This window comes from Pyxicephalus adspersus, chromosome 2 (genome assembly GCF_032062135.1).
Source record: "Pyxicephalus adspersus chromosome 2, UCB_Pads_2.0, whole genome shotgun sequence".
NCBI classification, from domain to species: Eukaryota; Metazoa; Chordata; class Amphibia; order Anura; family Pyxicephalidae; genus Pyxicephalus; species Pyxicephalus adspersus.
In genome coordinates, this window is record NC_092859.1 from 12,484,195 (window position 1) to 12,496,717 (window position 12,523).

The 12,523-nt window shown below is 42.7% G+C and overlaps 1 protein-coding gene across 3 annotated transcripts in view; it reads left to right on the top strand.

Annotated features, from left to right (window-relative positions):
• Positions 1-7,076: 7,076 nt before the first annotated feature.
• The window catches only part of KANK2 (KN motif and ankyrin repeat domains 2), a 66,783-nt gene continuing 61,336 nt past the window's right edge, over positions 7,077-12,523 (top strand). For all 3 annotated transcript variants that reach the window (XM_072399567.1, XM_072399566.1, XM_072399568.1), the window contains exon 1: positions 7,077-7,159. The gene's annotated coding sequence lies outside the window, so the exon portion shown is untranslated. The remainder of the gene's footprint in view (positions 7,160-12,523) is intronic.

The following is a 12,523-nucleotide window of genomic DNA, read 5'->3' on the forward strand; positions in this document are numbered from 1 at the left end:
ATTGGGGGGTCCATGACTTGATATCGGTGCAGAGACATGGTCATTGGATGTAACTTGACCCTACAATAAATTTCCTTTGCATTTTGCCTGCCTCGCCAGCATTTGATCAAGCTAGTACTCGGTTCATCCAGACACCACAGTAGTGTCCTCAATCATCAGTTGAAAACAATCACATTTGCTGGGTAGAACGCCATGTTTCAGCTCTCTCTGCTCTGTTCATTCCCAATGTCAACAATTGGTAGACATATTATTTCAGCTGGCAGGATCTGGAACAGGTGAGGGGAGCTGGATATGGCCACCCTGGTCTTCAGATCCAACAATATACTGTACAGGTTTGTTAACTAAGGACCAGTTTTTACCACCTTTCTTTTTGGTTGATGGCATTGACAACATGGCTGTTAAAGCGCAGGTTCTAAGGAACATGGACATCCCTGAGAGTGTTATCCCTACAATGCTTAAGGCTAGAAAGTCTGCTATCACAAGGTCTATCTAGAAGGCAAACATTGCACACTGTGAGTTTATAGTTTTTTTTTTTATTTTACTAGATCTTTCTTTCCTGTAGTTGAGTCTGAACCACTATTGGCCCTTCTTTTCTAGAGACCATAATTCCCATTCTTTGATGGAGTCTACCTTATGATTCTCCTCAATAAATCTCCTACCTCAATGGGATTTGAATTTGGATTTTTCTGAAGCCCTCTCTGCTCTGACACGGTAGTTTTCCTTACTGTTATCCCCTTCACTAGAGGACCTAAAAGTTTATCCTGCATGAAACCCATTTTTGGTCTTTCATCGGGATAAGATGGTCTAGAACAGGGGTCGGCAAACTCCCGCCTTTAGGCCAGATACGGCCTAGCTGGTAGTCGCATCCTGGCCGATCCGGCCTAATGCCAGCTGGCAACCTGCAGCTCTGGAGCCACGGGTTGCCGGCCGGATCTGCCAGGGGGCATTAGGAACTACTGGGGTCGGAGGTCTGGTGCTATCCCCTTGCTGTTGCTCCCCTATTTACCGCCGCTGACGTTGATACTTCCGCCACGGTAAATAGGGAACGCTCCCTGAAGGGAAATCCCTCTCCTCCGCAATGCATACGGAGGAGAGGGATTTCACTTCAGGGGCGTTCCCTGGTGGGGGGCAGAGCCATTAGGGCGGGAGTCCGGCCTACTGTGCTCCCGCCCACCCCTGAAATGGCCTAGTGGCCATAAAAGTTTGCCGACTCCTGGTCTAGATGTAGATACCCTAGGATGCCACCATACAAGTTTCTATTTAGATCTTCCATGGTGATGGACACCAACCATTTGAGGTCCCTAAAGGTCAGTTAAAGGCAAACAAAGACCACTGGTCATCACCCGAGGTAGGACATGAATGTAGCATACACTGCTCATGTACCAGTAATCATAATGTAAATAAAACAACATTTGTATATTTGAATAAGAATTATATTATTTATTGTACTTTCTTCAGTTTAAGCTTTCGTTTGGAAAACCAATAAACTGGAGCTTTTAGTTCTGCTTTAGGTATAAAAACCTGAACCCTGGCGTTTGGTGAGCCATTACCGAGGGAGTAGATCATTGTAGCTACTGTCATCACAAGTCAGGGGCCCTCACCTACCCCCTAGGTCTGAGTGGCCCTTGGCCATCATCTGTATCAGCTGTACAATGTATAGGAAGAGTAACCATCTTGTCTTTAGTTTGCCTGGAGTCCTGAACAATGGAGCTCAGGGGTGCAGGCCTATAATTTGAGCACAATACTATTCTGCATTGTATTAGGAGAAAGTTCTTGTTGGAGATGTTCCTCTTCCATTGTAGATCTGATACAGATGATGGTTCGTGTGGCCTTTTTATAGCAATAATTGCTGTGCCCGTCACCCCGTGACAATATTCCTTGTTTAACATGATAATTACATCCTCGGGTTTGTCGATGTGTGACGGTGGGGTCTGTTTCCGCTGTCTGTGCAGAGTAATGTGAGTAATATGTGAATCACGGCTCTTTCACTATATGGATCAGAGGGGATTCTTGGAAGTTTGTTATTTAATCCTCACAACTCTCAGCTGACCTTGTTTATTCATAAGAGATTGTAAAAACCGTTACTGGCCTTCATCGGGGATCACAAAGGCTGACTTGTCCCATTTACATGAAACCTGCTCCATCTATTTACAGGATCTGCAAAGCACATTAAGAGTACCTGTCACTGATAAGGTTTTATTAAGCTTGCACTGCTGTTTAGAATCTGAATACACAAGCAATATAAACATACTGGGATCAGCTATACATGTCGAGACAAACAAATTCTATACGAACTAACACCAAAACCTATAAAAGGTGGCACTGCAAAAACATTTATAGGGTTTTTTTAAAATGAAACACTACAGTAATCTACCCAGCTATGAATCAGGTCAATACATATTTCAATGTAGAGTAAGTCATGTTCTGTGGTGCTTTGCAATGCTATTTAGTTTAAATTGCACCTCAATTATCTGCATTGCTAATACACAGTATTTATAAAGCACTGACATATTACGCAGCGCTGTACAAAGTCCATAGTCATGTCACTAGCTGTCCCTCAAAGGAACTCACAATCTAATGACCCTACCATAGTCATACGTCTTTAATACAGTCTAAAGTCAATTTTAGGGAAGGCAATTAATCGTAATGGCATGTTTTTGGAATGTGGGAGGAAACTGGAGTACCTGGAGGAAACCCACGCAGACACGGGGAGAACCTGCAAACTCCATGCAGATAGTGTCCTGGCTGAGATTGCTGAGTCCTGGCCAGAGTGCTACCTCCGAGACACCATGCTACCCAGAATATTTGTATCCTATCAAATTTCGTGTATTGTCTATTATGAACCTTGCACAATGAACTTCTGGTCCATTTTTAGAAACACCATAACACAGGAACTTGTTTGACCTGGTGAATTGGACCGAAGGGTCCGTACCGAACTTGAACCGTACCGAAATGATTTTGGGTACCCGGACCCCGAACTTCCAGATCTTTGCTCATCCCTAGTTGCTACATTCGGAATTAGTGTGTCCTGCCAACTTTTCCTTGCGTATGCTTTTTTGCAAAGTACCGATAGCAGCCATATTGCATAGTGTGTCGATTGGTGGTGGAAAAGTTTTCACCAGTATTACCTATCACCATAGTGGCAGTCCCCATAGTCCCTTATTATTTTGGTCCAGACGTTCATTCATAAATATGACGATCTTGTCAGCTGATTGGCGCTTTCATGAAAGGAGCAAATAAAAAAGTGTGGAAATTTGGTAAAATATTGGTACTTGTCTTTTTTTTAATTTGCCCCTTAGACATCTGGCACAAGAACAAGTCTGCCCATTGCCTTCTTTATTGTAAGTGAAATATTTTGGGTTTTCCCATACGGTGGTCACCAGGACGAAGGGATGCAGACAGCAGGAAAGGATGCATTCATATTTAAATATATCATATAAATCTATCAATATCTAAAAGATCGTATAAATCTTTCATGGCTGCCATCCCATCAGAACCCGGCTTTCATTTGTCTACCCCTATGAAGGAAGATCCTCTGATTGGCTGTTGTGGCTAACACAAACAGTTCACCTGGAGTGTCCATGCATTGGAGGTCTCGTGTTATCTCTGATGGGGGTCTTAGCACAGAAAGTCTGATAATGGCTGGAGATACCTAACACCTTCCATGGTGTGAATTCTGTCAGCACATTCTTCCCTGGCTGACACATTCAAGTGTCCCTGTCATTCATACTCAGCAGGAATGGCTACTTGATTTGCAGAGATAATATTTAACTCTAGGTCACTGATGGAGTGGCTGCTGGACACTTTATCAACACGCACATAATCACTTTGACATTGTGGCCCCTGGATTCATCCCAGCTCCATCATCTAGATTTTTGGCTTTCTGAAATTTGGCACCAATACATAAGAAAAACTAACCAATATTTGTCTCTGACACCTAGAATTAAAATAATTGGTTGACATGGAAAAAAATCGACCCACACCAAAAATCCAATCCTGGTCCTAAACTACCAACCCTGAATGTAAAGGAGAACCAATCACAGCGGGGTTTGTGCAGTAATCTTATAAATGTACATGGGCAGCCCGGGCATCCTAGAAGTTTATGTACTTACCTTTCTTGCAACACCATTTGGACCTGAAAGCTGAATAAATACCCAGTACTGCCGGGTATGAATGAGCATGTGACTCTCTATATAAGCTGGGTTATCGGTGCCCTGTGTATGACTTCAGTGACTTGTAGTTTACACAAGACTTTCCTAATAGTCATGGTGGCGTAATAGAGTGGTGGGAGAGTAAAAGAAAAGACGTATATGTGACCGGTGACAGAGGCAATAAAGAGGACCTGTTGCTTTGCTCTGATTTGGCATTCTCCATTCAGCAGGAAGCTGTCCCATATTGTGCACAGAATAAGTCGCCTTCCGAGCTTCTCTCACCAAGACACCAGGTACCAAAACATTACCAGTAGCCACGCTACTGGTAACGCTACAAGACGTGAAGCCACGCTGCCTCTGCCAGCCTTTATCCTATAGTGCATCCTGCTCGCCCAGGTAAAATATAATAATGCATCTGGCTGTTTGGAAAAACCTCATTCATCAAACCAGGTCACCTTCTTCCATTGCTCCTTGGTCCCCTTCCAATGCTTGCATGCCTAGGGGGTCAGCATGGGCTCTGTGAATGGTCTGCAGCTATTCAGCTCTATACATGGCAATCTGCAATGCATTGAGTGTTCCGATACATTTGTTTAATGGCCAGCGTTATGGTTTTCAGCAATTTGTGGCACATGAACTTCTATGGGATTGGACCAGATGGACCCCCCCCCCCACACACACACACAGCACCAAATGCAATAATGAGCTTTTGGTGCCCCAGTTCATCGGTGGTCAGTTCTTGGTCTATTCCTGGTGGGAAATAACTACTTTATATCAGGAACCATTGTAGAAATGCTCTAAGCTCCATTATCTAGCCAATGTGACCTTTGTCGGAGTCTTTCAGATTCTTACACTTATTCTTGTTTCCCGCTTCCAACACCTTCAAGAACTGACCAGTGACTTGCTCCCTGATACAGTAAATGCCACCCCTGTGACGGGTGCCATTATACCGAGATGTTACTTACCTTCCATGTCAGTGATTTTAACGTTTTTGCTGATTACTGCTCCCCTCTTCATAGCAGTCTATCAGATCGCCACCTAGATTGTAAGCTCTTTGTGGCAGGGTCCTCTCCTCCTCCTGTGTCACTGTATATATCTGTCATTTGCAACCCCTATTTATTGTACAGCGCTGCGTAATATGTTGGTGCTATATAAATACTGTTTAATAATAATAAATATTATTCCACTTACTTTGGTCACATTCTTCTTCTATACGATCTTCTATATTAGCTCCATATATCAAATCTAAAAGAAGGGCAGCTGTGCATGGAGAGGGATGGATGGACGGACGAATGCACGGACAAATGGACGGATGGATGGATGGATGGACGGAAGGATGGATGGACAGACGAATGGATGGATGGACAGACAAATGAATGGATGGATGGATGAACGGATGGATGGACGGATTAATGGATGGACAGATGAATGGATGGATGGATTGGCGGATGGACGGACGGATGGATGGATGGACAGATGGATGGACAGACAAATGGATGGATGGGCGAATGGACGAATGGATGGACGGATGAATGGACGGATGCATGGACAGACGGACGGATGGATGGAGAGATGGTCGAACTGACAGATGGATGGACGGACGGATAAATGGATGGAGGGATAGACGGACAGATGGATGGACAGACAGATGGAAGGATGGACGGACGGATGGATGGAGAGATGGACGGACGGATGGATGGATGGACGGATGGATGGATTGAGAGATGGGGGAACTGACGGATGGATGGAGGGATAGAAGGATGGACGAACAGATAGATGGAGAGATGGACGAACTGACGGACGGGCGGACGGATGGATGGATGGACGGATGGATGGATGCACGGATGGATGGACGGACGGACAGATGGACGGTCAGATAAATGGACAGACGGATGGAAGGACAGACAGGTGGATGGATGGATAGTGTCTGTGTGTCCAGTCCATGATGATCAATGCTGAAAGTAGACATCAGAGCACTATCCCCCTCACTAAATATGTAGTTTGATCATTTTTGAATTTTTATTTTTAATTCTTGAAGATAAATCTGAGTTAAATCGATCACATTCCTATTCTCCAGTATTGATATATCAATCTACATACAAATGATAAGAATTTTTCATAATAATTAGTTTAATTTTGCAGCACACGGGTGATTGTGTTGTGAGTCCTTATGATTCACACACGTCAGATAATTGTTACCCAAGCCAAACGGTGGTGAACATAAGATATGTACAGCGGTCCCCGACCAGGCGGATTGACGACCGACTGAGAACAACCACTGACATTTTCTTTGGAGTAAAGCACAGTGGAGTGCCGCTTATTCATCCTCCTTCCCTTCCCATAGAACTAAAAGGCACAGCACTCATTCATTCACCTGTGGCTGGAAATGATCATGAAAGATTGTTTTAATATTAAGTAACAATATGAATATAGCACTAACCTATTACGCAGCGCTGTACATTAAATAGGGATTGCAAATGACAGACAGACAATGACACCGGAGGAGAGGACCTGCCCTGAAGAGCTTACAATCTAAAAGGTGGGGACTTTAGTATATTTTTTAATGACCGGTCTTCTTTAACAACTTTTATTGTGGCTCACAAATTGTGCAGCGTTAGCGGAACAATCTGCGTTCTCCTGTCCGAGTCACGCCGCGTTATCTGTGCGATGAGGGCTCTCGGCAGCCAGATCTGCAGTTGTTGTTTGCAATGGTTTAGTCACCATGTCATCCATTCATCATATGACTGATAAGCAGCTCAGATCACAAATGCAGAATTTATATTTATACATTTATACAATTTATATACACAGTGCTAACTCATCCCCAGCTTATGGATCTCCTAGGCAGGAATATTCCTTCTTCTAGAAGGCAGGACTGTGACTTTAAGAGGGGGAAGGGGTGGGTTTGGTAGAGGGGGGGTCTTAGAGGCTGAATTTTAGGAGCTGGGGAATTAGAAGAGACAGAGGAGACACAGAGCACTGTGCTGGAATGCAGAGCTGACACTTTGGGGGTAAGTCTCTAACAAAGTAGGGGGGTTTGTGTAATATTGGGGTGAGAGGTGGCATTGGCACCTATGGGGGTGCTGGGGTTGGTGATATTTGCCAGCGTGGCTTTTTTTCTTTTTTTGCTCCCCACACCCCAGGACTGAATATTCCACTAACCAGATCCAGATGTGCAATAAGATCCCTGTGTGCACTGCCAGGACATTACTGTGCAGCTGGGGCAATGTGTGCATATACATATAAAACCCTTCTATAATATATCACATTTTCTATAAATCCCCCATACTGTGCCAAACATCCCCAGATCCATTCCCCAAATTTATATTACCAGGATGCTCTGATACCCAAACCAAACTGATACAACTTATACATAGTATTCATAGAGAAGAATGGGGAAAAGTTTGTTTTGTGACAAGTTTACCCCAATACTTCTCATCTGTGTGCGCATCTTATATATATTATATTATATTGAATGGGGATTAATATTTCATTTCCAATGTATGTATATTTATAGGAAAAAAGTGCGAACGTGTGAAAATATAGAGCGTGAAAGTGTGAGAATGTAGAAAGCAGAATTTAGATTTTATGTGGCTGTGTATCTATGCATCTATATCTATATTTATATATATGTTTATATAATGCTGATGTGCTTGTATATGTGTATAACTTTATATTTATTGTTTATGTATACGTTTATGTAGATGTTTATGTAGTTATATATATATATATATATATATATATATATATATATGTTCTCTTTATGTTTATTATAAATATATTTATATATATATATATATATTTATATCTTGCATTGGGTAACATTAAACAAATTTTAATGAATTGATTGCAAGTTGTGAATTATTTTGCAACTTGTAATTGATCAGGAGGTCTGCTTGTGGGTGATGAATCCTTCTGTAAAGATTTATATCAATCAGGAAAATCTCTTACAATGAATTGTTCATGTTATTATCATTAATATTATCATCATTATTATTTTTATTATTATTTTTGGTGGCTTTTGTTTTTGGGTAATGGAAGAATTTCCTTTCAATGGTGGTGAATGTTTTCACTGAGATGAAACAGTTGATATTTCTTGTATACAATTCTTGGTGATGTATATTATGAATTGTCTGGTATTTGGCTTATTTTTGCCTCCCTCCAGCATGGTGTAGCCTAGGAGCTGACAATTGATTGGCGTCCAGGCAGAAGGGGGCTGTTAGAGGAGTGTAGCTGGAATTCTCATTTAGGTGAAAGCAGCATTGGGGATTATGAATTCCAGATTTTTGTACTGGGCTCAGACAGACCCACCCAGCCTGGGGTTACATGGACATCTTGTGTATTCTGCGATGTGCTGCGCTGCCAATGGCTGCTGCTGCGTCTCCTGCGATGGAGAGGGCTGGGAGGGAATTTGGGAAAGGTCCAGGTCCAAAAAAAATTGATTTGGGTGTGTGTACAGATGTAAAGTAATTATAAAGTGATATCAGATGAAGGGAGATCGGCCAACGTCACACCCTACAGCTGACCGGGGACTACAAGTCCCAGCGTGGCTGGTGTAGGATGAGGTGTGAGGAAGAAAAATAAAATAAGAACCAATGGGAATTATCATTCCCTGGCGGCTGGAGAGATTTAATGCCAAATTCCAAAAACTGTTTTTTTTTATAATTTTTGTATATAATTGCAGCAGGTTGACATTGTATTGATTGCAACATTTTATCTATTAGATTACATGGATACATATTGGCAAAAAAGAAATTGAATATTACAATCCCTATTTAATGTACAGCGCTGCGTAATATGTTGGCGCTATATAAATCCTGTTTAATAATAATAATAATACATAATGACCAGCAAGAACAGTTCAGTGCTGTAGTACATTGAGCCCAGGCCAGTGTGATGACAATCCTCCAGGGGACGGGTTCATGACAGCCTGGGCTATGAGGAAGTGGGTGATATGATTCTGCTGACATCTAGTGGCAGAAAGGAAATTCTGCAAGGGACAGCTCTGGATTAGGAGTGAGTAGTACCACAAATAGCCTATAATTTTCAGGTGCCATGTTTGGACATTTTTAAGTAAAAGGTGCTCGACTGAAGACGCTCCCCTCCATCTACTTGTCATTTCACATCTTTACATTGTGCTCATACATGGTAAATGTGGCCTTAGGTTTAAGATATGTACACATGCCAAATAACTATCGCTCAGAACGAACTGTCATGCTAAAATCTGACATGTGTACAGTGGTCTGTTAATGTTGTTTATCAATTTATTATGGCAGACTGATGAACGACGGTTGTTTGCTCTCTTGGACAAGAGTATGCCACCTGTTCCCTCTTCATAGAGCAGAATGGTGCCATGTGTACAGAACTCATTCATTCATCTGTCACTGGAAACGATTATGAAAAATAGTTCCCATTGACAATTCTCTGGCATCCATTGGACATCTCTATCAAATCAAATACAGGACAATTAGTGTGTGCTTAAGACAACAATTGATTGAGAAAAATTAAATGTGTATAGTCCCCCAATTTGACGCACAGCTGTACACCCCAACCATGGCTGATCTAAGCATTGGGTCTTATTTATAAATTCCCTCCAAGGCTGAAGAGGATAGACTTTCATCAGTGAAGCTGGGTGATCCAGCAAACCTGAAATGGATCTGGTCCATTTGCTAACAAATAGCAAATGATTTTTAAGAAATCCATTTCATGTTTGCTGGATCACCCAGCTTCACTGATAAAAGTCTATTCTCTTCAGCCTTGGAGGGATTTAATAAATCAGGCCAATATCTCTGAGATTATAAATCCTTTTATCGTCCCATTCAGATACAACACTCCCAATCTCAGTCGTTATCCTTCACCGAGTCGGTAAAATATTGCTCAGTGCCTGTTTTGTGTTGTGTAGGAACCACATTGTCGCAAGCTGTAAAACAAAAATGGAAACGGAATGTTTAGAACTCTCAGTTCCTTTCTGAACTCGCCGCCTGGCATTCCGCAAGCTGTTTGCGGCCACCTAAACGAGGCTCTCGGTGGCCCCTAAAAACTTCACAGAGCTGAGATCTGGCTCTACATGAAAGTTATTTAGACTGGGCCGGTCCTCCTTATAACAATAAACACACAACGGCTGCCTCCGGGTCCACGGCCACTTCCGCCACAGGAGGGAGAAAGCTGAAATCTCTCATTTTCCGCAAGGCTTGCAGAAGGCCTTTTATTCACTCTCGTGGATATTTATAACCATTGCTTGTTATTGCAGATTGAAAAATGTAGTTCTGTATGAAAAGATTCTCTGCAGATTGTGGGAAGTCTTGGAGGACATTCAGTGGAGGGATCTCTGGACCTTGCTGATACACAATTGTCCTTTTCTTGGATCTTTGTAGACCGCTATATTGATTATTATTATTATCATTATTAATATCATTATTATACAGGATTTATATAGTGCCAACATATTACGCAGCGCTGTACATTAAATAGGGATTGCAAATGACAGACTAATACAGACAGTGATAGAGGAGGGGAGAACCCTGCCCTGAAGAGCTTACAATCTAGTAGGTGGTGGAAGTATTACACAATAGGATGGGAGATATGTAATGGTGGGAAGTAGTGACGGTTTCAAAAGACAGAAGAAGATGGGTAGACAAGTTTGAAAAAATTGGCTTTGAGTGCTCTTTTAAATGAGCAGAAAGTAGGAGCAAGCCGAATAGGACGGGGAAGACCATTCCAGCGAGCAGTTCTAGAAAAGTCTTGTATCCGCTGAAATAAAAACCTTGGAGGTTTCCGGTAACAAACCTGATTCATCATTGCATCATCAAGCCATCTCCTGCCTGCCTGTTTAATCCATGTGCGGCCTTACACACCATTCAGAACAAGGCAGCATCATAGGTGGGCATCACCCAGGGTGGTCTCCTTGGGTCTTGCCCATTCTTACCTGAGGCCTATAAGCTGGCAGCCAAAGGCGCTGTAACATGTGCTGCCTCGTCACAAGGGAATTATACAAAAATACACAAAAAGTAAGAAACCTTTTACCAATGTATTGCAATGATCTGTAAAAGGGGGTAAATGGAGCTATTAAAGCGGAACTATAGAGGAACTAAACTCAAAAGTCCCCATAACAACATAAGTACACTTACCTTCAATCCCGCAGGGCAGTTTGTTTAATCCGGAGGTCTCTTCTATTGGGTCCCGCGTCGTCCCAGCATCAGTCTTCAGGCCGAGTCTCCGGACGTCGCCATCTTCTCCTCATCTTCCGGGTTCTTCTTCCTACGTCACCTGAGCAAGGCGAGAGATCAGGTGACGTAGGTGGGAAAAAAATTGCGCATGCATGAGATCCGCAATTTATTTTTCCTTTTGACAAAGGTGCTCAGTCATGCGGGCTGGGATGCATGAGGTAGGTATCCCGAGAGGCTCTGTGCTCCCATTTATTCTCAATGGCCTAGATCGAGAATTAGGGGGCGGTGCTGCACCCTTTTTTTTAAAAAACCTAAAAAAAACAAACAACAACCTTTTATGTAAGGTGTAATTTCTGACTTTAGGTACGCTTTAAGAATCCGCGATCAGGCAGGACAGGTGATGTCCCTTCTCCAATAATCCCTACTTGCTTGATGGCTCCGGGTATCTGGCAAAGAGCTGAGCTGTACATGGCAATCCCGGCTTCCCCTTTGCCAGGAATGACCGAACTCCGTGCGCCTTCTGGAGAGAAACGTCATCCCGACCCGGCCGATCAAGATGGCCCGAGCTTGCCTACAGAAGAAGACAGAGCCCTGCGAGGGATCAGGGACAGGTGAGTATGGTGAGTTTTGTTACACTTTCAGGTGCATTATGAGGTCTAGACTGGAGCTCAGCTTTAATGTCTTTACAAAAGACAATTGTGCTCTCTTTTCACAACTTTCTCCTATTATTTATTAAACAGGATTTATATAGCGCCAACATATAACGCAGCGCTGTACATTAAAATGACAGACAGATACAAACAGTGACACAGGAGAAGGAGAGGACCCACCTATAGAAAGGACTTCTATTAGCTGTAAAAATATGGAGGAGTCTTCCAAAGCAGCTGATAGCCGTTAAGTGGGCCTGTTGCTTTAACCGGCACTGATCCTTACACATTTCTTTGCTTTGGTTTTCAGAAGGGTGGGACAAGACAAATAAATCAAAACTTTCTGCCGTGTTCTCCAAGTCAGCTGTACGTGACCATCAGTGACAGTCCCAGTGGGGTGATTTCAGCAGACATTGAATTTCATGATTTGTGAAGCTTGTGATTTCCATTTGCTGGTCTCAATGTTTCCATGCTGACATGTTTTTCTATCCTGACGCTCTATATACCAGTATGGATAAGATCTGGCATGCAGTTATGTTGTTTAGAATCCCCCATATCTGGA